The sequence below is a fragment of the Hirundo rustica genome, chromosome 10 (genome assembly GCF_015227805.2).
Source record: "Hirundo rustica isolate bHirRus1 chromosome 10, bHirRus1.pri.v3, whole genome shotgun sequence".
NCBI lineage: Eukaryota > Metazoa > Chordata > Aves > Passeriformes > Hirundinidae > Hirundo > Hirundo rustica.
Window position 1 is genome coordinate 6,995,411 of NC_053459.1, and position 23,989 is coordinate 7,019,399.

General features: G+C 56.1%; 5 non-coding genes across 5 annotated transcripts; all 5 read right to left on the reverse strand.

Moving 5' to 3' along the window:
* Positions 1 to 5,969: 5,969 nt before the first annotated feature.
* TRNAQ-CUG (transfer RNA glutamine (anticodon CUG)) lies at positions 5,970 to 6,041 on the reverse strand. Its single transcript has one exon. It is a non-coding gene; the product is annotated as a tRNA-Gln (tRNA).
* Positions 6,042 to 8,359: 2,318 nt separating this feature from the next.
* Positions 8,360 to 8,441, reverse strand: TRNAS-AGA (transfer RNA serine (anticodon AGA)). The gene has a single exon. It is a non-coding gene; the product is annotated as a tRNA-Ser (tRNA).
* A 7,497-nt stretch (positions 8,442 to 15,938) lies between these two features.
* Positions 15,939 to 16,010, reverse strand: TRNAQ-CUG (transfer RNA glutamine (anticodon CUG)). The gene has a single exon. It is a non-coding gene; the product is annotated as a tRNA-Gln (tRNA).
* Positions 16,011 to 17,377: 1,367 nt separating this feature from the next.
* TRNAM-CAU (transfer RNA methionine (anticodon CAU)) lies at positions 17,378 to 17,449 on the reverse strand. Its single transcript has one exon. It is a non-coding gene; the product is annotated as a tRNA-Met (tRNA).
* An 878-nt stretch (positions 17,450 to 18,327) lies between these two features.
* On the reverse strand, positions 18,328 to 18,409 carry TRNAS-AGA (transfer RNA serine (anticodon AGA)). Its single transcript has one exon. It is a non-coding gene; the product is annotated as a tRNA-Ser (tRNA).
* Between the last annotated feature and the right edge of the window lie 5,580 nt (positions 18,410 to 23,989).

Here is a 23,989-nt window from a genome sequence, read left to right on the forward strand (position 1 = left end):
GCATCAGTCAGTCTGTCTCTCTGTCCCTCAGCTCTCTCTGGGGACACATGTGCTCTTCAAGACACACTCTGTGCCTACAGCTCCCACGACCCTGCTGCTGCCCCCCGAGTGGCACGGCACAGGAAGGCCGCCCCAGTTCAGGAATAGCACCCAGCACAGTGGCTTTAAGGCCCTGTGGAAAGACTGCTCACAGCCCATCTGCACAACAGACACGGCTCTGTTAGAGACGGCCGGGCATGCCCTGGGACATTTCCTTACGCCACGGCAGGTGCAAACTGGGCTGGGCACATCCCCCTGAGGCTGAGCCCCATGGATCCCCTCCTGCTGGAACAAAGCCCCCTCTTCCCAGCTGTCCCCAGCCAGCAGCATGGAAAGGCTGACGGCCCTGCAACACTTCTGTGGCAGGGCCAAGCTGAGGCAGCCCAAGGATCAACCTGGGCAGCCTCCATGACAGCAGCTGAGCCCACAGCGAGGGATGGAGCGGGCTCAGGCTTACCTCGTTCCTCGAGGAAAGGGAGGCCAGCGACGAGTGTGCAGAGCCTGGAGCAGCGCAGCCTTTTATGCTGTGTCCCAGAGCCCTGTGGGGCCACAAACATTCCTTGTTTGTGAAACATCCCAACTCCTGGGAGGGGCAACCTGCTGAGGCCTTGCTGCTGATGCGGTCCCTGCCTCTTTCATCTCATATGTTGGTCTCCTACTTCATACAACCCAGAATCATGCAATGACTCTTAGAATCACTTGGGGATGGAATGCACCTTCAAATCATCTAGCTCGAGACCCCTGAAATGGCTCCTACAGCTTCTCTGGACAACCTGTTCAATTGTCTCGCCTTTCTCAGAGGAAAAGTTGCCATCCCAATATCTAATCTAAATATACCTGCTTTCATTTTTGAACCAGTAGCCCTTGTCCCTGCCTACTTTAAGTTCCTGCCAGGACCAGGCCCAAGTGAGTGGGCTATGTCCCAATGTCAGAACAATTCATCTGTGTCCCAGAAGCACAAGGCCAATTAGCTCAGAGGTCTGAGCCTGGACTGGAGGAAGACTGGAGGTGGGTTTGTGTCACACAGAGTTCCTTTGTCACATTGTCCTTTTCATGGGGACTGCAGTTGCCCATCACGGTGGAATTTACCTACGAGAAACACCTTGAGTGAGCCCTCAAGTGCTTTTGGTGCAGGTGCACCAGCCAGCCCGGAGAGACATTGCTCCCCAGGGGTCACTTTCACAAAGAGCAGATGGTGGGTAAATTCAGGCAGAAGGTCAAGGCTGCACAGTCCTGTAGAGAAGAAGAGATGCACCTCTGCAGGGCTGTGGCAAAACTCAGAGGCAAAGCAGGATCCATGTGGGCTGGAGGGAAGCTCCTCATTGAGAGGAGTGAGGACCACAAAGGCCTCGCTTTCTGTTCTCTCTCATCATTCTCTGCTGCAACCTGTGTTCTCTGCCCATGAGCCTGGCAAACAGAGGCAGATTCCCAAGCAAGAGGAGAAACCCTAGGACTCACTCAATAAGCTGTCTCTCAAGGGACTTCTCTAAGGGAACCTCCACAGCTGTGTGGAGAAAAACCTTAACAAGGGCCTCATGCATTTCACAACCAGCGCTCTGGCCTCAGCTAAGGTTGTGGGGATCCTCAAGAAAACAAGGAAATCAACACGTAGGAAGGTGATCAAAGGCATGCCTACCTCTCTCCCTGAAAGACAAATTGACCCATTTTCTGAAACTCAAATTGACCCACTTTGCTCAGTGTGTGCAGCCCCAAGGCCGGCATCTGGAGGGCGGCTTTGGGGAAGAAGCTGAGGGCATGGAGCCCCAAGCTCATGGCTCCTTTTCCTGGGGCACGTATCACTTTGCCCATTCAATTCATTCCACACTTCAAAGGGATATTGGATCAGTCTCCCACAGCATGTGGGAATCAGCGTGATGTGGAAGAGTTGGGAAAATCCATGAGCTTCAGGCAAACCTGAATCATCCTGGTGTGGAAATGAGTGCACACCGTGCCCTGGACTCAGGCATTCCGGGGATACCAGAGCACATAGGCTCTTGACTCCAAAATTTCTGCCTTTGTCAGGGGCATTTCCAGACCTTCTAGGAGCGGTCCCACCTTGTACGTCCATGTAATCCTGTGCTGCTGCTGCAGCCTTCCAAAAGGCATTGCCTTTTGCTCACGGGCCCATGGGACACAGGGAAACACAGGATAACGGAGATTGGGAGGGACCACTGGAAGTCCTCTGCTCCTGCTCTGAGAAGAACAAACTTCCCAGTTGCCTCCAGAAGCTGTGGGCCTCGTCCCATTGTCCTCTGAACACTGCCACTGTCAGACAGGTCGCTGTCTCCTGGGCCGCACTTCCAGAGATGCCCTGCACCCCCACGAGGCTACCAGGAGATGGAAAGGGCTCCTACAGCTGAGCCTCCCAGGTCCGTGAAGAGGAGGGCCACCAGGAGATGACACTGAGGCTGCCTGCAGCCTCAGGCTGGTGAGCACATGCCATGGCAGCCTGGAGAGCACAGAGCTGGGTGTGTGCAGGGAATGCCACCTGCTCTGCATTGCACTCTCTGGCCAGTGACAAGGAACTCCTTTGGGGAAGAGTGGCTGGAAAGCTGAGAGAAAGTCTGACCCAGGAGAGCTCTCACGCTGAGTGCTCTGGGGAGCTTCCACCCCTAATCCTGAGAGTTCCTTCCCGTCCACGTCCAGATGTCAGCCCATAAGCCTGTGATCAGATCACCCCATGCATGGTGGCCTTTCCTTGGCACTGCAGAGGCCACATCTGGGTTGGTGTCCCCATTAGGTGTCCCTGGGGACAAGGGAGGGGGTGGTGATCTCTTAAGGAGTGGGACACTGCCTGAGGACCAGGCAGAACAAAAGGGCTGCAGCACCTGACACATTGGCGGAGGCCGTGGGCACTGCACTTGTGCAACCTGGTGGAGATGAGCAAGGCTTGGAGGGGGCCTGGAGCTGCTGTCTCCATCACCTCCTGCAGGTTCTGGAGGGAATGAAACCAGACTGTCCTGAGAGAGTCAAAGGGCACTGTCAAAGGGCAAGAGGCAGCAAGCACAAGTTGCAAGAAAGGAAACCCCAGGGCTCCCTGGGGGAAGACAAGGGACAGGCCTGGGAGAGCTGCACAAGGGATAGTGACACCTTTCTTAAGCTGTGTCAGTGCTTAGAATTCAACAGGGCAAGGCCCAGAGCCTGCAGAGGAAGAAGGGCAGTTTGATCTTCCCAGAGCAGTTGATAGGAGCACAAGACCTCCAGAGCTCCATCCAGACCTTCTGGGGTTGATCTGGGGTACTCTGAGTCACTTCTGCCCGTGAGCAGCCACCAAAAGGCCATGCCTTGGGAGACAGCAAATGCAGGAGATTGCAGAGAAGCAGCAGGTGATCCAAGAATGTAGAGAGCAGGTGGGGAAATGGCCTTCATGGCAGCAGAACATTGAGGAAATGAGCTCTGATATCCCTTGGGCACCTGAGTCTGTGGCACCCAGTCCACTGAAGTCCACACTGGGTGACTCAGGTTTGCCTGGAGCTCAGGGATTTTCCCAGCTCTTCCACATCATGATGACACCCACGTGCTCTGGGAGACTGATCCAGTGTCCCTTTGAAATGTAAAGTGCATGGAATGGGAAACCCCATCCCTGACCCAGAAAAAGAGAGCCATGGCCTTTGGGCTCCCTGACCTCAGCCTTTCCCCAAAGCCACCATCCAGGTCTCTGGCCTCTGGGTTGAGCACGCTGAGCAAATCAGGTCAGTGAGGCTGTGGGTCTCTTGCAGGGAAAAACGTGGCATCTCCTTGATCACAAATCCAGGCTGTGGCACAGCCTGTGGACTGTAAGCAAGTTCCCCATAGCTGTCACTCAGGCCTGCAGGGGACATCCTTCCAGCTGAACATGGACTTTCCTTGCCACTGAGCTTTGCCACCTCCCTGCAGAGTTGGGCCTCTTCCCCACTATGGGGTTGTGCAGGGTTGGGTTTCTGCCTCAACTGACCCACAGTCTTCTGTATGTCTGTGACGAGCTGTGGAAGAAAAGCCTCTCAGCATTAGCTTGAGGGCGCGCACTGAAAGCACCTGGGAGCTGACCTGAGGTGTCTCTGCATGGCTGGATTTAACTGTAACTGGAGCCAAATTAACCATCAAAAAGAACAAGTGACCAAAGCAGTACACACTACACAATTTCACTTCAACTCACCATCTACACCGGCCTGGGACCCCCAAGTCAAGTGGTCTTAGGAAGCTGGGATACACAGGAATCGTTTCCAAGTCTGGTGGTTAGAAACTGGTGAAAAATGGCTGAGATGAAAGAGGCAGGGACCTCATCAGCAGTGAGACTTCAGCAGGTTGCCCCTCCCAGGAGTTGGGATGTTTCACAAACAAGGAATGTTTGTGGCCCCACAGGGCTCTGGGACACAGCATAAAAGGCTGCGCTGCTCCAGGCTCTGCACACTCGTCTCCGGCCTCCCTTTCCTCGAGGAACGAGGTAAGCCTGAGCCCGCTCCATCCCTCCCTGTGGGCTCAGCTGCTGTCATGGAGGCTGCCCAGGTTGATCCTTGGGCTGCCTCAGCTTGGCCCTGCCACAGAAGTGTTGCAGGGCCGTCAGCCTTTCCATGCTGCTGGCTGGGAAGAGGGGGCTTTGTTCCAGCAGGAGGGGATCCATGGGGCTCAGCCTCAGGGGGATGTGCCCAGCCCAGTTTGCACCTGCCGTGGCGTAAGGAAATGTCCCAGGGCATGCCCGGCCGTCTCTAACACAGCCGTGTCTGTTGTGCAGATGGGCTGTGAGCAGTCTTTCCACAGGGCCTTAAAGCCACTGTGCTGGGTCCTGTTCCTGAACTGGGGCGGCCTTCCCGTGCCGTGCCACTTGGGGGGCAGCAGCAGGGTCGTGGGAGCTGTAGGCACAGAGTGTGTCTTGAAGAGCACATGTGTCCCCAGAGAGAGCTGAGGGACAGAGAGACAGACTGACTGATGCTGAGGGGCTGCTTGGTGCCGCCTGCTCTGTGTTGCAGCTTTGCCTCCTGCACCGAGAGATGTCCTGCTGCAGACCCTGTCCGCCACGGCCCTGCGGCCCCTGTGGCCCAACGCCCCTTGCAAGCAGCTGCAGTGAGCCCTGCCTCGCCCGCTGCGCTGACTCCACGGTGTACATCGAGCCTTCGCCGGTGGTGGTGACCCTGCCGGGCCCCATCCTCACCTCTTTCCCTCAGAGCACAGCCGTGGGATCCTCTCTCTCAGCTGCTGTGGGCAGCTCCCTCAGCTCCTCGGGGGTTCCCATCTCTTCTGGGGGCTCCCTTGGCCTGGGCGGGTCAGGCCTGTGTCTGCCTTTCTCCCGCTGTGGTCAGATCTGCTGAAGCCCGCGCATCATCGCCTTTGTCCCTGCCTAAGGGGCCCATCTCTTTCCCTCCCTGAGCCCCGCACACGTGTTCCTTGGTCTCTGTTCCGTGCTGCTGCTTTTGCTCCTTCTCATTAAAGCCTTTGTGCAGCAATGTTGGAGAGTCCTGGTCATTTGTTCTCCTCCTGCCTCAGCTTCCACCTGCTCTGCAAGGAAGATCCTTCCCTCTCCCATGGCAACACATTTAACCCTCATGGTGAGGAACACCCCAGTGTTGGTACAGCTCCTTGAAATGATTGCAGAGCAAGAGAAAGAAATTGGCAAATTAAATAGGAAAAGAAGCTACAGAGGACAGGAGCAAGAATGGGCAGTGGACAGCAGTGGGCATACAAGGAATGCCACCCAGAGGAACCTGCTGTCACTGTGGGAAGGCTCCAAGCTGGAAACAGCTGCCCAGAGCGTGTTCCTAGTCTCCGTTTTTGCATCTGACCTAGCAGCCAACAGTGCCAGAGCAGCCTCCTGTGCCGGAGCCATTTCCAGTGCGTGGTCTCCAGCTCAGCTCTGTGTGATTCATCAGAGAGCACTCCACAAGTGCACCAGCAGCAGAGTAGAGCTGTGAGGGTGTAAGCATGCTGAGGGAAAGCGTGAGGGAACAAAAGGGCTGAGGTCCCACTGAGATTTGAACTCAGATCACTGGATTCAGAGTCCAGAGTGCTCACCATTACACCATGGGACCTTCTGCACAGGTCACCTCTGGCCTCTGTGCCCAGCCTCACTCAGCTTTATGGCCCCAGCTGAGGCTGCCTGTCTCTCCATTGCCTTGGACATCTATCACCAAGTGCAGCCTTTCTGCACGGCCTCCAGGCACTCTAAGCACGCCATCCTTCAGGGCAGCAGCGCAGCTCCTTCTGCAAGCCTGGCATGGCCTCTCTTACAAGTGCCACGCTCAAAACCTTGCTCAGTCTTGTCTTTCCCAAATGGCAACAAGCTCTTCTGACTCAGGGCAGGCCTTGGGAAGTCGCCTTCACATAGCAGAAGCCCCCATGCCTTCTCTTCTCCAGCCCATGCCAGTCCAGCTCACTAAGGACTAAGGAGAGGGAAACATTGCCCCACCTCTACAAGAGGTGAAGAAAGACACTTTGGGGAACCCAGGAAAGGGGCTGCAGGTGCAAGGGTAAAGGACAGGAGACACACCAAGGACTGAGCAACAACTGAGCTCCAGTTCTTGTGAGGAAGAGCTTCACTCACTGCCTATGGTGCAGAGCCAGGAGGGCAGAGCCCTCTCTGGGAGCTCTTCCTTCTTGCAAGGAACTTGAGTGCAAGGTGTCCCAGGAGGACTCAAGTCCAAATGCCTGCTCACAGCAGGGAGGGAGACAAAGCAAGGAGCAGGCGGCACAGTGCCTGAGCCCCATTGCAAGCCCAGCATGATGCCCAGGTGTGGAGAATCACCAAGTTCTCTGCACACCTGGCCCCAGTGGCTCACCACTCTCTGGGAGTCTCTGCAGGATGCAGAGCCGCCCCCGCAGTTGGCTTTTGCCAAGGCCCACCTGGCTCAAAGCCAGGTCTGTGCCTGCAGGGCTGGGAGGTGCCCGGAGTCCTGGGCAGGAGGCCCGGCTGAGGGGAGCACGGGCACGGCCTCCTGCCCTGCCACCACACACCCTGGCCTGGCTCCTGCTCCTGCACCTCTCACACTGGCTGCCCCTTCCTTCCAGCCCCCTGCACACAGCCTGGCTCCAGCTCCTGGCATGTGCCTGCGCTCCTCTGGCTCTGACACGTGGGCTTGGCAAACTCACACTGCTGGGTACTCATAATGGAGACACGCCAGTTCTAGAACACAAGTCCTGTTTCACCGGGGAATCCTGCATGGGCCCCAGGCCTTTCAGGACACCTCTTCAGTGCCATGGCTGCTCTGCAGAATGGAGTGCCTTCTGGAATGTTCACATGCTCCAGCAGCAGCGCTGGTGGTGCCACAAGCTTCACAGAGGATTCAGAGATGTGGTGGCAGCAGCAATAGGAGGGGCAGAGGGAAGAGGAGGGCTATGGCCACTAGAGCCAAGCAGGGTAAAAGCTGTTGGGCGAGGCAGCGTTGGTGACAGAAGTGCCTTAGCAGAGGATGGTTTCGATCCATCGACCTCTGGGTTATGGGCCCAGCACGCTCCCGCTGCACCACTCTGCTCCTCCTGAGGCCTGGCTGCCATTGCCCTCACTGCAGCCTGGTGCTGCTGGCCACTGCTGGCCCTCACTGCCTCCCTTCCTCTCTGCTCAGCCTCCCTCTCCCCACAAAACAGACTCCCTGACTGATTCACCTCCCTTGGCCGTGCGCTCCACACCTCCAGGGCCTGGCCTTGCCCTTCTCCCACACCGCCGGCACACAGCCCTGCACAGACACTGGCCCTTTGACCACCCGCTCTGCCGCTGCACGTGCTCAAGGCAGCCCCGGAGGCAGCCGGCAGCCTTGGGCCCCCCTACACATGAGGGCACCTGAAATCCAGCCACATCCTGACCTCTGCAGCCCTGCCCACAAATCCAGCTCCGCTCCCGGCACGCTGCGGGACTGCACCTGCCCGACAGGTCAGTTCTTTGATGGCCAACGAGGGACACGGGTGGCCTTTGCTTGGAATTGCCAACAGAAAGGATTCCCCTCGTGGAGCTGTGCACGTTCTGTGGTGCCTCAGCTCGATGCTGCTCATGGTTACTCTGAAGTAAAAGCTCAGAGTTCCAGGCACTTTGTGCCTTTTTGGTTGTCAAGCTGCTGGTCCTTGCCTTTCCCACTTGGTGCTAGTGCGAGGGGATGAAATGCTCAGCTCCAGGTGCCGCCTGCATTTCCCCTTTCCTTCTTCATGGCTGCTGTCCAGGTCTCTGATTCCTTTCCCTTGCAGTGCTTCCCCCCGCCAACACCAAGTGGCTTGGCTGCAGGGCACAGAGGTGGCTTTTGTCCCCTGCCCTGACATGGGCTCCTCAGGCTTTGCTTGGTCTGAAGAAGGCCCTTCAGGGGCCAGGCAAGGTGCCAGCAGCTCGTCCCTTGCAGCCACAGCCCAAAAGGGGCGTGTGCCCCGTAGTTGGCAGGATTCGAACCTGCGCGGGGAAACCCCAATGGATTTCTAGTCCATCGCCTTCACCACTCGGCCACAACTACCTGCTCCAGCCCTCCCTGCCCTGCTCATCACAAACCCTGGGCCAGGACACCGACGCCCCGGCACTTCAGCCCAAGACTCTGGTTACAAATGACTGCTGGACATTCTCCAAAATCACCGGCAAGGGGATCAGCAAAGCCACGTTTAATGTGAAAGGAAAGCACAACAAAGCTCCATGGTGATGTGCACTCTACTACATGCAGGACACTTCAGGCACAACAAGGAAAAACTGGCAACAACAAAACCAAACAAAATCCAAGCAATCAAAACAGAAATTAAATGAGAATTCTCTAGGGGACTTTGTGTGTCTGTGTGTGGGTGGGTGTGTGTCTGTGTGTACGTGTGTGTGAGAGAGAGAGACAATGATATTGTATGAATCTTGCCTGTGAATTTGTAATTAAGTCCTTGCTGTGACTGTGAATGAAATGCTGCTAAATCCTTTTGCACCCTTTTAATTTTGGAGCCATATCCTTTGCATATCCTAAACTTCTTAAGGCAGTGTCTCTATATAAAATATTAAACATTCATTTCTATTCAATACTCTATTTATGCTTCATCAGCGAGTGAGTTACAGAGTAAACTTTGCCATCAAAATTTGTTGAAGCCACAGTGCCCACATCCAGCCATTAAAAGAAGTGCTTTCCACCTTTCCAGCCCACAATCCTGTACTCATCCCACTGACCCATCCAAACATCATCAATAGGAAAGAAAAGATTGATTTTGCTTGATTTTGCTATGCTTTTGTGAAGAAGCTTTGACAGGACTGCAAAGGGACTCAAAATATCTAACTCTCACAAGGAAGAGATTGGCATGTGGCCCACCAGGGCCGGCATCTCCAGGTTCCAGACTCAAGCTCAGGGAGTGAGGCATTGGCACTCTGGTGTAATTTCTGGCAGTTCTTTGTGGAGCTGCTGGTAAGCTCAGGAGAGCAGCCAGTGCTCACCCTGGCAGAGCAGGTGGAAGCTGAGGCAGGAGGAGAACAAATGACCAGGACTCTCCAACATTGCTGCACAAAGGCTTTAATGAGAAGGAGCAAAAGCAGCGGCACAGAACAGAGACCAAGGAACACGTGTGCGGGGCTCAGAGAGGGAAAGAGATGGGCCCCTTAGGCAGGGACAAAGGCAATGATGCGCGGGCTTCAGCAGATCTGACCACAGCGGGAGAAAGGCAGACACAGGCCTGACCCGCCCAGGCCAAGGGAGCCCCCAGAAGAGATGGGAACCCCCGAGGAGCTGAGGGAGCTGCCCACAGCAGCTGAGAGAGAGGATCCCACGGCTGTGCTCTGAGGGAAAGAGGTGAGGATGGGGCCCGGCAGGGTCACCACCACCGGTGAAGGCTCGATGTACACCGTGGAGTCAGCGCAGCGGGCGAGGCAGGGCTCACTGCAGCTGCTTGCAAGGGGCGTTGGGCCACAGGGGCCGCAGGGCCGTGGCGGACAGGGTCTGCAGCAGGACATCTCTCGGTGCAGGAGGCAAAGCTGCAACACAGAGCAGGCAGCACCAAGCAGCCCCTCAGCATCAGTCAGTCTGTCTCTCTGTCCCTCAGCTCTCTCCGGGGACACATGTGCTCTTCAAGACACACTCTGTGCCTACAGCTCCCACGACCCTGCTGCTGCCCCCGCGAGTGGCACGGCACGGGAAGGCCGCCCCAGTTCAGGAATAGGACCCAGCACAGTGGCTTTAAGGCCCTGTGGAAAGACTGCTCACAGCCCATCTGCACAACACACACGGCTCTGTTAGAGACGGCCGGGCATGCCCTGGGACATTTCCTTATGCCACGGCAGGTGCAAACTGGGCTGGGCACATCCCCCTGAGGCTGAGCCCCATGGATCCCCTCCTGCTGGAACAAAGCCCCCTCTTCCCAGCTGCCCCCAGCCAGCAGCATGGAAAGGCTGACGGCCCTGCAACACTTCTGTGGCAGGGCCAAGCTGAGGCAGCCCAAGGATCAACCTGGGCAGCCTCCATGACAGCAGCTGAGCCCACAGGGAGGGATGGAGCGGGCTCAGGCTTACCTCGTTCCTCGAGGAAAGGGAGGCCGGAGACGAGTGTGCAGAGCCTGGAGCAGCGCAGCCTTTTATGCTGTGTCCCAGAGCCCTGTGGGGCCACAAACATTCCTTGTTTGTGAAACATCCCAACTCCTGGGAGGGGCAACCTGCTGAGGCCTTGCTGCTGATGAGGTCCCTGCCTCTTTCATCTCAGCCATTTTTCACCAGTTTCTAACCACCAGACTTGGAAATGATTCCTGTGTATCCCAGCTTCCTAAGACCACTTGACTTGGAGGTCCCAGGCCGGTGTAGATGGTGAGTTGAAGTGAAATTGTGTAGTGTGTACTGCTTTGGTCACTTGTTCTTTTTGATGGTTAATTTGGCTCCAGTTACAGTTAAATCCAGCCCTGCAGAGACACCTCAGGTCAGCTCCCAGGTGCTTTCAGTGTGCGCCCTCAGGCTAGTGCTGAGAGGCTTTTCTTCCACAGCTCATCACAGACATACAGAAGACTGTGGGTCAGTTGAGGCAGAAACCCAACCCTGCACAACCCCATAGTGGGGAAGAGGCCCAACTCTGCAGGGAGGTGGCAAAGCTCAGTGGCAAGGAAAGTCCATGTTCAGCTGGAAGGATGTCCCCTGCAGGCCTGAGTGACAGCTATGGGGAACTTGCTTACAGGCCAAAGGCTGTGCCACAGCCTGGATTTGTGATCAAGGAGATGCCACGTTTTTCCCTGCAAGAGACCCACAGCCTCACTGACCTGATTTGCTCAGCGTGCTCAACCCAGAGGCCAGAGACCTGGATGGTGGCTTTGGGGAAAGGCTGAGGTCAGGGAGCCCAAAGGCCATGGCTCTCTTTTTCTGGGTCAGGGATGGGGTTTCCCATTCCATGCACTTTACATTTCAAAGGGACACTGGATCAGTCTCGCAGAGCACGTGGGTGTCATCATGATGTGGAAGAGCTGGGAAAATCCCTGAGCTCCAGGCAAACCTGAGTCACCCAGTGTGGACTTCAGTGGACTGGGTGCCACAGACTCAGGTGCCCAAGGGATATCAGAGCTCATTTCCTCAATGTTCTGCTGCCATGAAGGCCATTTCCCCACCTGCTCTCTACATTCTTGGATCACCTGCTGCTTCTCTGCAATCTCCTGCATTTGCTGTCTCCCAAGGCATGGCCTTTTGGTGGCTGCTCACGGGCAGAAGTGACTCAGAGTACCCCAGATCAACGCCAGAAGGTCTGGATGGAGCTCTGGAGGTCTTGTGCTCCTATCAACTGCTCTGGGCAGATCAAACTGCCCTTCTTCCTCTGCAGGCTCAGGGCCTTGTCCTGCTGAATTCTAAGCACTGACACAGCTTAAGAAAGGTGTCACTATTCCTTGTGCAACTCTCCCAGGCCTGTCCCTTGTCTTCCCCCAGGGAGCCCTGGGGTTTCCTTTCTTGCAACTTGTGCTTGCTGCCTCTTGCCCTTTGACAGTGCCCTTTGACTCTCTCAGGACAGTCTGGTTTCATTCCCTCCAGAACCTGCAGGAGGTGATGGAGACAGCAGCTCCAGGCCCCCTCCAAGCCTTGCTCATCTCCACCAGGTTGCACAAGTGCAGTGCCCACGGCCTCCGCCAATGTGTCAGGTGCTGCAGCCCTTTTGTTCTGCCTGGTCCTCAGGCAGTGTCCCACTCCTTAAGAGATCACCACCCCCTCCCTTGTCCCCAGGGACACCTAATGGGGACACCCACCCAGATGTGGCCTCTGCAGCGCCAAGGAAAGGCCACCATGCATGGGGTGATCTGATCCCAGGCTTATGGGCTGACATCTGGACGTGGACGGGAAGGAACTCTCAGGATTAGGGGTGGAAGCTCCCCAGAGCACTCAGCGTGAGAGCTCTCCTGGGTCAGACTTTCTCTCAGCTTTCCAGCCACTCTTCCCCAAAGGAGCTCCTTGTCACTGGCCAGAGAGTGCAATGCAGAGCAGGTGGCATTCCCTGCACACACCCAGCTCTGTGCTCTCCAGGCTGCCATGGCATGTGCTCACCAGCCTGAGGCTGCAGGCAGCCTCAGTGTCATCTCCTGGTGGCCCTCCTCTTCACGGACCTGGGAGGCTCAGCTGTAGGAGCCCTTTCCATCTCCTGGTAGCCTCGTGGGGGTGCAGGGCATCCCTGGAAGTGCTGCCCAGGAGACAGCGACCTGTCTGACAGTGGCAGTGTTCAGAGGACAATGGGACGAGGCCCACAGCTTCTGGAGGCAACTGGGAAGTTTGTTCTTCTCAGAGCAGGAGCAGAGGACTTCCAGTGGTCTCTCCCAACCTCCATTATCCTGGGTTTCCCTGCGTCCCATGGGCCCGTGAGCAGACAGCAAAAGGCAATGCCTTTTGGAAAGCTGCAGCAGCAGCACAGGATTACATGGACGTACAAGGTGGGACCGCTCCTAGAAGGTCTGGAAATGCCCCTGACAAAGGCAGAAATTTTGGAGTCAAGAGCCTATGTGCTCTGGTATCCCCGGAATGCCTGAGTCCAGGGCACGGTGTGCACTCATTTCCACACCAGGATGATTCAGGTTTGCCTGAAGCTCATGGATTTTCCCAACTCTTCCACATCACGATGATTCCCACATGCTGTGGGAGACTGATCCAATATCCCTTTGAAGTGTGGAATGAATTGAATGGGCAAAGTGATGCGTGCCCCAGGAAAAGGAGCCATGAGCTTGGGGCTCCATGCCCTCAGCTTCTTCCCCAAAGCCGCCCTCCAGATGCCGGCCTTGGGGCTGCACACACTGAGCAAAGTGGGTCAATTTGAGTTTCAGAAAATGGGTCAATTTGTCTTTCAGGCAGAGAGGTAGGCATGCCTTTGATCACCTTCCTACGTGTTGATTTCCTTGTTTTCTTGAGGATCCCCACAACCTTAGCTGAGGCCAGAGCGCTGGTTGTGAAATGCATGAGGCCCTTGTTAAGGTTTTTCTCCACACAGCTGTGGAGGTTCCCTTAGAGAAGTCCCTTGAGAGACAGCTTATTGAGTGAGTCCTTGGGTTTCTCCTCTTGCTTGGGAATCTGCCTCTGTTTGCCAGGCTCATGGGCAGAGAACACAGGTTGCAGCAGAGAATGATGAGAGAGAACAGAAAGCGAGGCCCTTGTGGTCCTCACTCCTCTCAATGAGGAGCTTCCCTCCAGCCCACATGGATCCTGCTTTACCTCTGAGTTTCGCCACAGCCCTGCAGAGGTGCATCTCTTCTTCTCTACAGGACTGTGCAGCCTTGACCTTCTGCCTGAATTTACCCACCATCTGCTCTTTGTGAAAGTGACCCCTGGGGAGAAATGTCTCTCTGGGCTGGCTGGTGCACCTGCACCAAAAGCACTTGAGGGCTCACTCAAGGTGTTTCTCGTAGGTAAATTCCACCGTGATGGGCGACTGCAGTCCCCATGAAAAGGACAATGTGACAAAGGAACTCTGTGTGACACAAACCCACCTCCAGTCTTCCTCCAGTCCAGGCTCAGACCTCTGAGCTAATTGGCCTTGTGCTTCTGGGACACAGATGAATTGTTCTGACATTGGGACATAGCCCACTCACTTGGGCCTGGTCCTGGCAGGAACTTAAAGTAGGCAGGGACAAGGGCTACTGGTTCAAAAATGAAAGCAGGTGTATTTTGATTAGATATTGGGATGGCAACTTTTCCTCTGAGAAAGGCGAGACAATTGAACAGGTTGTCCAGAGAAGCTGTAGGAGCCATTTCAGGGGTCTCGAGCTAGATGATTTGAAGGTGCATTCCATCCCCATGTGGTTCTAAGAGTCATTGCATGATTCTGGGTTGTATGAAGTAGGAGACCAACATATGAGATGAAAGAGGCAGGGACCGCATCAGCAGCAAGGCCTCAGCAGGTTGCCCCTCCCAGGAGTTGGGATGGGGATGTTTCACAAACAAGGAATGTTTGTGGCCCCACAGGGCTCTGGGACACAGCATAAAAGGCTGCGCTGCTCCAGGCTCTGCACACTCGTCGCTGGCCTCCCTTTCCTCGAGGAACGAGGTAAGCCTGAGCCCGCTCCATCCCTCCCTGTGGGCTCAGCTGCTGTCATGGAGGCTGCCCAGGTTGATCCTTGGGCTGCCTCAGCTTGGCCCTGCCACAGAAGTGTTGCAGGGCCGTCAGCCTTTCCATGCTGCTGGCTGGGAAGAGGGGGCTTTGTTCCAGCAGGAGGGGATCCATGGGGCTCAGCCTCAGGGGGATGTGCCCAGCCCAGTTTGCACCTGCCGTGGCGTAAGGAAATGTCCCAGGGCATGCCCGGCCGTCTCTAACAGAGCCGTGTCTGTTGTGCAGATGGGCTGTGAGCAGTCTTTCCACAGGGCCTTAAAGCCACTGTGCTGGGTCCTATTCCTGAACTGGGGCGGCCTTCCCGTGCCGTGCCACTCGGGGGGCAGCAGCAGGGTCGTGGGAGCTGTAGGCACAGAGTGTGTCTTGAAGAGCACATGTGTCCCCAGAGAGAGCTGAGGGACAGAGAGACAGACTGACTGATGCTGAGGGGCTGCTTGGTGCCTGCCTGCTCTGTGTTGCAGCTTTGCCTCCTGCACCGAGAGATGTCCTGCTGCAGACCCTGTCCGCCACGGCCCTGCGGCCCCTGTGGCCCAACGCCCCTTGCAAGCAGCTGCAGTGAGCCCTGCCTCGCCCGCTGCGCTGACTCCACGGTGTACATCGAGCCTTCGCCGGTGGTGGTGACCCTGCCGGGCCCCATCCTCACCTCTTTCCCTCAGAGCACAGCCGTGGGATCCTCTCTCTCAGCTGCTGTGGGCAGCTCCCTCAGCTCCTCGGGGGTTCCCATCTCTTCTGGGGGCTCCCTTGGCCTGGGCGGGTCAGGCCTGTGTCTGCCTTTCTCCCGCTGTGGTCAGATCTGCTGAAGCCCGCGCATCATCGCCTTTGTCCCTGCCTAAGGGGCCCATCTCTTTCCCTCCCTGAGCCCCGCACACGTGTTCCTTGGTCTCTGTTCCGTGCCGCTGCTTTTGCTCCTTCTCATTAAAGCCTTTGTGCAGCAATGTTGGAGAGTCCTGGTCGTTTGTTCTCCTCCTGCCTCAGCTTCCACCTGCTCTGCAAGGAAGATCCTTCCCTCTACCATGGCAACACATTTAACCCTCATGGTGAGGACACTGTCCTAGGTTGGTACAGCTCCTTGAAGTGATTGCAGAGCAAGAGAAAGAAATTGGCAAATTAAATAGGAAAAGAAGCTACAGAGGACAGGAGCAAGAATGGGCAGTGGACAGCAGTGGGCATACAAGGAATGCCACCCAGAGGAACCTGCTGTCACTGTGGGAAGGCTCCAAGCTGGAAACAGCTGCCCAGAGCGTGTTCCCAGTCTCTGTTTTTGCATCTGACATAGCAGCCAACAGTGCCAGAGCAGCCTCCTGTGCCGGAGCCATTTCCAGTGCGTGGTCTCCAGCTCAGCTCTGTGTGATTCATCAGAGAGCACTCCACAAGTGCACCAGCAGCAGAGTAGAGCTGTGAGGGTGTAAGCATGCTGAGGGAAAGCGTGAGGGAACAAAAGGGCTGAGGTCCCACTGAGATTTGAACTCAGATCACTGGATTCAGAGTCCAGAGTGCTCACCATTACACCATGGGACCTTCTGCACAGGTCACCTCTGGCCCCTGTGCCCAGCCTCACTCAGCTTTATGGCCCCAGCTGAGGCTGCCTGTCTCTCCATTGCCTTGGACATCTATCACCAAGTGCAGCCTTCCTGCAAGGCCTCCAGGCACTCTAAGCACACCATCCTTCAGGGCAGCAGCGCAGCTCCTTCTGCAAGCCTGGCATGGCCTCTCTTACAAGTGCCACGCTCAAAACCTTGCTCAGTCTTGTCTTTCCCAAATGGCAACAAGCTCTTCTGACTCAGGGCAGGCCTTGGGAAGTCGCCTTCACATAGCAGAAGCCCCCATGCCTTCTCTTCTCCAGCCCATGCCAGTCCAGCTCACTAAGGACTAAGGAGAGGGAAACATTGCCCCACCTCTACAAGAGGTGAAGAAAGACACTTTGGGGAACCCAGGAAAGGGGCTGCAGGTGCAAGGGTAAAGGACAGGAGACACACCAAGGACTGAGCAACAACTGAGCTCCAGTTCTTGTGAGGAAGAGCTTCACTCACTGCCTATGGTGCAGAGCCAGGAGGGCAGAGCCCTCTCTGGGAGCTCTTCCTTCTTGCAAGGAACTTGAGTGCAAGGTGTCCCAGGAGGACTCAAGTCCAAATGCCTGCTCACAGCAGGGAGGGAGACAAAGCAAGGAGCAGGCGGCACAGTGCCTGAGCCCCATTGCAAGCCCAGCATGATGCCCAGGTGTGGAGAATCACCAAGTTCTCTGCACACCTGGCCCCAGTGGCTCACCACTCTCTAGGAGTCTCTGCAGGATGCAGAGCCGCCCCCGCAGTTGGCTTTTGCCAAGGCCCACCTGGCTCAAAGCCGGTCTGTGCCTGCAGGGCTGGGAGGTGCCCGGAGTCCTGGGCAGGAGGCCCGGCTGAGGGGAGCACGGGCACGGCCTCCTGCCCTGCCACCACACACCCTGGCCTGGCTCCTGCTCCTGCACCTCTCACACTGGCTGCCCCTTCCTTCCAGCCCCCTGCACACAGCCTGGCTCCAGCTCCTGGCATGTGCCTGCGCTCCTCTGGCTCTGACACGTGGGCTTGGCAAACTCACACCGCTGGGTACTCATAATGGAGACACGCCAGTTCTAGAACACAAGTCCTGTTTCACCGGGGAATCCTGCATGGGCCCCAGGCCTTTCAGGACACCTCTTCAGTGCCATGGCTGCTCTGCAGGATGGAGTGCCTTCTGGAATGTTCACGTGCTCCAGCAACAGCGCTGGTGGTGCCACAAGCTTCACAGAGGGTTCAGAGATGTGGTGGCAGCAGCAATAGGAGGGGCAGAGGGAAGAGGAGGGCTATGGCCACTAGAGCCAAGCAGGGTAAAAGCTGTTGGGCGAGGCAGCGTTGGTGACAAAAGTGCCTTAGCAGAGGATGGTTTCGATCCATCGACCTCTGGGTTATGGGCCCAGCACGCTCCCGCTGCGCCACTCTGCTCCTCCTGAGGCCTGGCTGCCATTGCCCTCACTGCAGCCTGGTGCTGCTGGCCACTGCTGGCCCTCACTGCCTCCCTTCCTCTCTGCTCAGCCTCCCCCTCCCCACAAAACAGACTCCCTGACTGATTCATCTCCCTTGGCCGTGCGCTCCACACCTCCAGGGCCTGGCCTTGCCCTTCTCCCACACCGCCGGCACACAGCCCTGCACAGACACTGGCCCTTTGACCACCCGCGCTGCCGCTGCACGTGCTCAAGGCACCCCCGGAGGCAGCCGGCAGCCTTGGGCCCCCCTACACATGAGGGCACCTGAAATCCAGCCACATCCTGACCTCTGCAGCCCTGCCCACAAATCCAGCTCCGCTCCCGGCACGCTGCGGGACTGCACCTGCCCGACAGGTCAGTTCTTTGATGGCCAACGAGGGACACGGGTGGCCTTTGCTTGGAATTGCCAACAGAAAGGATTCCCCTCGTGGAGCTGTGCACGTTCTGTGGTGCCTCAGCTGGATGCTGCTCATGGTTACTCTGAAGTAAAAGCTCAGAGTTCCAGGCACTTTGTGCCTTTTTGGTTGTCAAGCTGCTGGTCCTTGCCTTTCCCACTTGGTGCTAGTGCGAGGGGATGAAATGCTCAGCTCCAGGTGCCGCCTGCATTTCCCCTTTCCTTCTTCATGGCTGCTGTCCAGGTCTCTGATTCCTTTCCCTTGCAGTGCTTCCCCCCGCCAACGCCAAGTGGCTTGGCTGCAGGGCACAGAGGTGGCTTTTGTCCCCTGCCCTGACATGGGCTCCTCGGGCTTTGCTTGGCCTGAAGAAGGCCCTTCAGAGGCCAGGCAAGGTGCCAGCAGCTCGTCCCTTGCAGCCACAGCCCAAAAGGGGCGTGTGCCCCGTAGTTGGCAGGATTCGAACCTGCGCGGGGAAACCCCAATGGATTTCTAGTCCATCGCCTTCACCACTCGGCCACAACTACCTGCTCCAGCCCTCCCTGCCCTGCTCATCACAAACCCTGGGCCACGACATTGATGCCCAGGCACTTCAGCCCAAGACTCTGGTTACAAATGACTGCTGGACATTCTCCAAAATCACTGGCAAGGGGATCAGCAAAGCCACGTTTCATGTGAAAGGAAAGCACAACAAAGCTCCATGGTGATGTGCACTCTACTACATGCAGGACACTTCAGGCACAACAAGGAAAAACTGGCAACAACAAAACCAAACAAAATCCAAGCAATCTAAACAGAAATTAAACGAGAATTCTCTAGGGGACTCTGTGTGTCTGTGTGTGGGTGGGTGTGTGTCTGTGTGTACGTGTGTGTGACAAGAGAGAGAGAGAGAATGATATTGTATGAATCTTGCCTGTGAATTTGTAATTAAGTCCTTGCTGTGACTGTGGATCAAATGCTGCTAAATCCTTTTGCACCCTTTTAATTTTGGAGCCATATCCTTTGCATATCATAAACTTCTTAAGGCAGTGTCTCTCTATAAAACATTAAACATTCATTTCTATTCAATACTCTATTTATGCTTCATCAGCGAGTGAGTTACAGAGTGAACTTTGCCATCAAAATTTGTTGAAGCCACAGTGCCCACATCCAGCCATGAAAAGAAGTGCTTTCCTCCTTTCCAGCCCACAATCCTGTACTCATCCCCCTGACCCATCCCAACATCACCAATAGAAGAGAAAAGAGTGATTTTGCTGTGCTTTTGTGAAGAAGCTTTGACAGGACTGCAAAGGGACTCAAAATATCTAACTCTCACAAGGAAGAGATTGGCATGTGGCCCGCCAGGGCCGGCATCTCCAGGTTCCAGACTCAAGCTCAGGGAGTGAGGCATTGGCACTCTGGTGTAATTTCTGGCAGTTCTTTGTGGAGCTGCTGGTAAGCTCAGGAGAGCAGCCAGTGCTCACCCTGGCAGAGCAGGTGGAAGCTGAGGCAGGAGGAGAACAAACGACCAGGACTCTCCAACATTGCTGCACAAAGGCTTTAATGAGAAGGAGCAAAAGCAGCGGCACGGAACAGAGACCAAGGAACACGTGTGCGGGGCTCAGGGAGGGAAAGAGATGGGCCCCTTAGGCAGGGACAAAGGCGATGATGCGCGGGCTTCAGCAGATCTGACCACAGCGGGAGAAAGGCAGACACAGGCCTGACCCGCCCAGGCCAAGGGAGCCCCCAGAAGAGATGGGAACCCCCGAGGAGCTGAGGGAGCTGCCCACAGCAGCTGAGAGAGAGGATCCCACGGCTGTGCTCTGAGGGAAAGAGGTGAGGATGGGGCCCGGCAGGGTCACCACCACCGGCGAAGGCTCGATGTACACCGTGGAGTCAGCGCAGCGGGCGAGGCAGGGCTCACTGCAGCTGCTTGCAAGGGGCGTTGGGCCACAGGGGCCGCAGGGCCGTGGCGGACAGGGTCTGCAGCAGGACATCTCTCGGTGCAGGAGGCAAAGCTGCAACACAGAGCAGGCAGCACCAAGCAGCCCCTCAGCATCAGTCAGTCTGTCTCTCTGTCCCTTACCTCTCTCCGGGGACACATGTGCTCTTCAAGACACACTCTGTGCCTACAGCTCCCACGACCCTGCTGCTGCCCCCCGAGTGGCACGGCACGGGAAGGCCGCCCCAGTTCAGGAACAGGACCCAGCACAGTGGCTTTAAGGCCCTGTGGAAAGACTGCTCACAGCCCATCTGCACAACAGACACGGCTGTGTTAGAGATGGCCGGGCATGCCCTGGGACATTTCCTTATGCCACGGCAGGTGCAAACTGGGCTGGGCACATCCCCCTGAGGCTGAGCCCCATGGATCCCCTCCTGCTGGAACAAAGCCCCCTCTTCCCAGCTGTCCCCAGCCAGCAGCATGGAAAGGCTGACGGCCCTGCAACACTTCTGTGGCAGGGTCAAGCTGAGGCAGCCCAAGGATCAACCTGGGCAGCCTCCATGACAGCAGCTGAGCCCACAGGGAGGGATGGAGTGGGCTCAGGCTTACCTCGTTCCTCGAGGAAAGGGAGGCCGGAGACGAGTGTGCAGAGCCTGGAGCAGCGCAGCCTTTTATGCTGTGTCCCAGAGCCCTGTGGGGCCACAAACATTCCTTGTTTGTGAAACATCCCAACTCCTGGGAGGGGCAACCTGCTGAAGTCTCACTGCTGATGAGGTCCCTGCCTCTTTCATCTCAGTCATTTTTCACCAGTTTCAAACCACCAGACTTGGAAATGATTCCTGTGTATCCCAGCTTCCTAAGACCACTTGACTTGGGGGTCCCAGGCTGGTGTAGATGGTGAGTTGAAGTGAAATTGTGTAGTGTGTACTGCTTTGGTCACTTGTTCTTTTTGATGGTTAATTTGGCTCCAGTTACAGTTAAATCCAGCCATGCAGAGACACCTCAGGTCAGCTCCCAGGTGCTTTCAGTGCGCGCCCTCAGGCTAATGCTGAGAGGCTTTTCTTCCACAGCTCATCACAGACATACAGAAGACCGTGGGTCAGTTGAGGCAGAAACCCAACCCTGCACAACCCCATAGTGGGGAAGAGGCCCAACTCTGCAGGGAGGTGGCAAAGCTCAGTGGCAAGGAAAGTCCATGTTCAGCTGGAAGGATGTTCCCTGCAGGCCTGAGTGACAGCTATGGGGAACTTGCTTACAGGCCAAAGGCTGTGCCACAGCCTGGATTTGTGATCAAGGAGATGCCACGTTTTTCCCTGCAAGAGACCCACAGCCTCACTGACCTGATTTGCTCAGCGTGCTCAACCCAGAGGCCAGAGACCTGGATGGTGGCTTTGGGGAAAGGCTGAGGTCAGGGAGCCCAAAGGCCGTGGCTCTCTTTTTCTGGGTCGGGGATGGGGTTTCCCATTCCATGCACTTTACATTTCAAAGGGACACTGGATCAGTCTCCCAGAGCACGTGGGTGTCATCATGATGTGGAAGAGCTGGGAAAATCCCTGAGCTCCAGGCAAACCTGAGTCACCCAGTGTGGACTTCAGTGGACTGGGTGCCACAGACTCAGGTGCCCAAGGGATATCAGAGCTCATTTCCTCAATGTTCTGCTGCCATGAAGGCCATTTCCCCACCTGCTCTCTACATTCTTGGATCACCTGCTGCTTCTCTGCAATCTCCTGCATTTGCTGTCTCCCAAGGCATGGCCTTTTGGTGGCTGCTCACGCGCAGAAGTGACTCAGAGTACCCCAGATCAACCCCAGAAGGTCTGGATGGAGCTCTGGAGGTCTTGTGCTCCTATCAACTGCTCTGGGCAGATCAAACTGCCCTTCTTCCTCTGCAGGATCTGGGCCTAGTCCTGCTGACTTCTAAGCACTGACACAGCTTAAGAAAGGTGTCACTATCCCTTGTGCAGCTCTCCCAGGCCTGTCCCTTGTCTTCCCCCAGGGAGCCCTGGGGTTTCCTTTCTTGCAACTTGTGCTTGCTGCCTCTTGCCCTTTGACAGTGCCCTTTGACTCTCTCAGGACAGTCTGGTTTCATTCCCTCCAGAACCTGCAGGAGGTGATGGAGACAGCAGCTCCAGGCCCCCTCCAAGCCTTGCTCATCTCCACCAGGTTGCACAAGTGCAGTGCCCACGGCCTCCGCCAATGTGTCAGGTGCTGCAGCCCTTTTGTTCTGCCTGGTCCTCAGGCAGTGTCCCACTCCTTAAGAGATCACCACCCCCTCCCTTGTCCCCAGGGACACCTAATGGGGACACCAACCCAGATGTGGCCTCTGGAGCGCCAAGGAAAGGCCACCATGCATGGGGTGATCTGATCCCAGGCTTATGGGCTGACATCTGGACGTGGACGGGAAGGAACTCTCAGGATTAGGGGTGGAAGCTCCCCAGAGCACTCAGCGTGAGAGCTCTCCTGGGTCAGTCTTTCTCTCAGCTTTCCAGCCACTCTTCCCCAAAGGAGCTCCTTGTCACTGGCCAGAGAGTGCAATGCAGAGCAGGTGGCATTCCCTGCACACACCCAGCTCTGTGCTCTCCAGGCTGCCATGGCATGTGCTCACCAGCCTGAGGCTGCAGGCAGCCTCAGTGTCATCTCCTGGTGGCCCTCCTCTTCACGGACCTGGGAGGCTCAGCTGTAGGAGCCCTTTCCATCTCCTGGTAGCCTCGTGGGGGTGCAGGGCATCCCTGGAAGTGCTGCCCAGGAGACAGCGACCTGTCTGACAGTGGCAGTGTTCAGAGGACAATGGGACGAGGCCCACAGCTTCTGGAGGCAACTGGGAAGTTTGTTCTTCTCAGAGCAGGAGCAGAGGACTTCCAGTGGTCTCTCCCAACCTCCATTATCCTGGGTTTCCCTGCGTCCCATGGGCCCCTGAGCAGACAGCAAAAGGCAATGCCTTTTGGAAAGCTGCAGCAGCAGCACAGGATTACATGGACGTACAAGGTGGGACCGCTCCTAGAAGGTCTGGAAATGCCCCTGACAAAGGCAGAAATTTTGGAGTCAAGAGCCTATGTGCTCTGGTATCCCCGGAATGCCTGAGTCCAGGGCACGGTGTGCACTCATTTCCACACCAGGATGATTCAGGTTTGCCTGAAGCTCATGGATTTTCCCAACTCTTCCACATCACGATGATTCCCACATGCTGTGGGAGACTGATCCAATATCCCTTTGAAGTGTGGAATGAATTGAATGGGCAAAGTGATGCGTGCCCCAGGAAAAGGAGCCATGAGCTTGGGGCTCCATGCCCTCAGCTTCTTCCCCAAAGCCGCCCTCCAGATGCCGGCCTTGGGGCTGCACACACTGAGCAAAGTGGGTCAATTTGAGTTTCAGAAAATGGGTCAATTTGTCTTTCAGGGAGAGAGGTAGGCATGCCTTTGATCACCTTCCTACGTGTTGATTTCCTTGTTTTCTTGAGGATCCCCACAACCTTAGCTGAGGCCAGAGCGCTGGCTGTGAAATGCATGAGGCCCTTGTTAAGGTTTTTCTCCACACAGCTGTGGATGTTCCCTTAGAGAAGTCCCTTGAGAGACAGCTTATTGAGTGAGTCCTTGGATTTCTATTCTTGGCTGGGAATCTGCCTCTGTTCCCCAGGCAAGGTTTCCTTGCATTACCATGCTAACCCTCCCTTGTCTTGCATTACCTCTCTCGTCATTCCTGTCCTCCCCTTTGACCTGCCTACTGCTTTCTTCCCCTGCCTTGCATTGCCAGGCCTTTATCTCCTTTGCATTTCCTTGCCCTTCTTGACTAGCTCTTCCTTTGACTTTCTGACCCATCTCTGCCCTTCCCTTGCTCTTCCTACCACACCCTTGCCTTGCACTGACTTGCTCACCCACCACCCACTTGAATTTCCTACCCATTTTTCCACTTGTCACCTTGCTTTTACTTCTTCTAGGCCTCCTTTTGCCTTGCCTACTTCACTCATCTTTCTTTGCAAACCCACCACTCTACCTACCTTGCCCTTGAACCCCTCCCTTGCCTTGCATTATCTTGCTCAGCTCTCCCACACCTTGACTTCAATACCCCTTTTATCCTGGCAGTTCCTGGCCTTGTTCTGCCCTGGCTGCTCCTCCTAGGACTCTGAACACCTTCACATACCCTCAGTGTTTCAGAAGCATATGAGGGGAAGCCCAGGGGAGGTCTGGTCT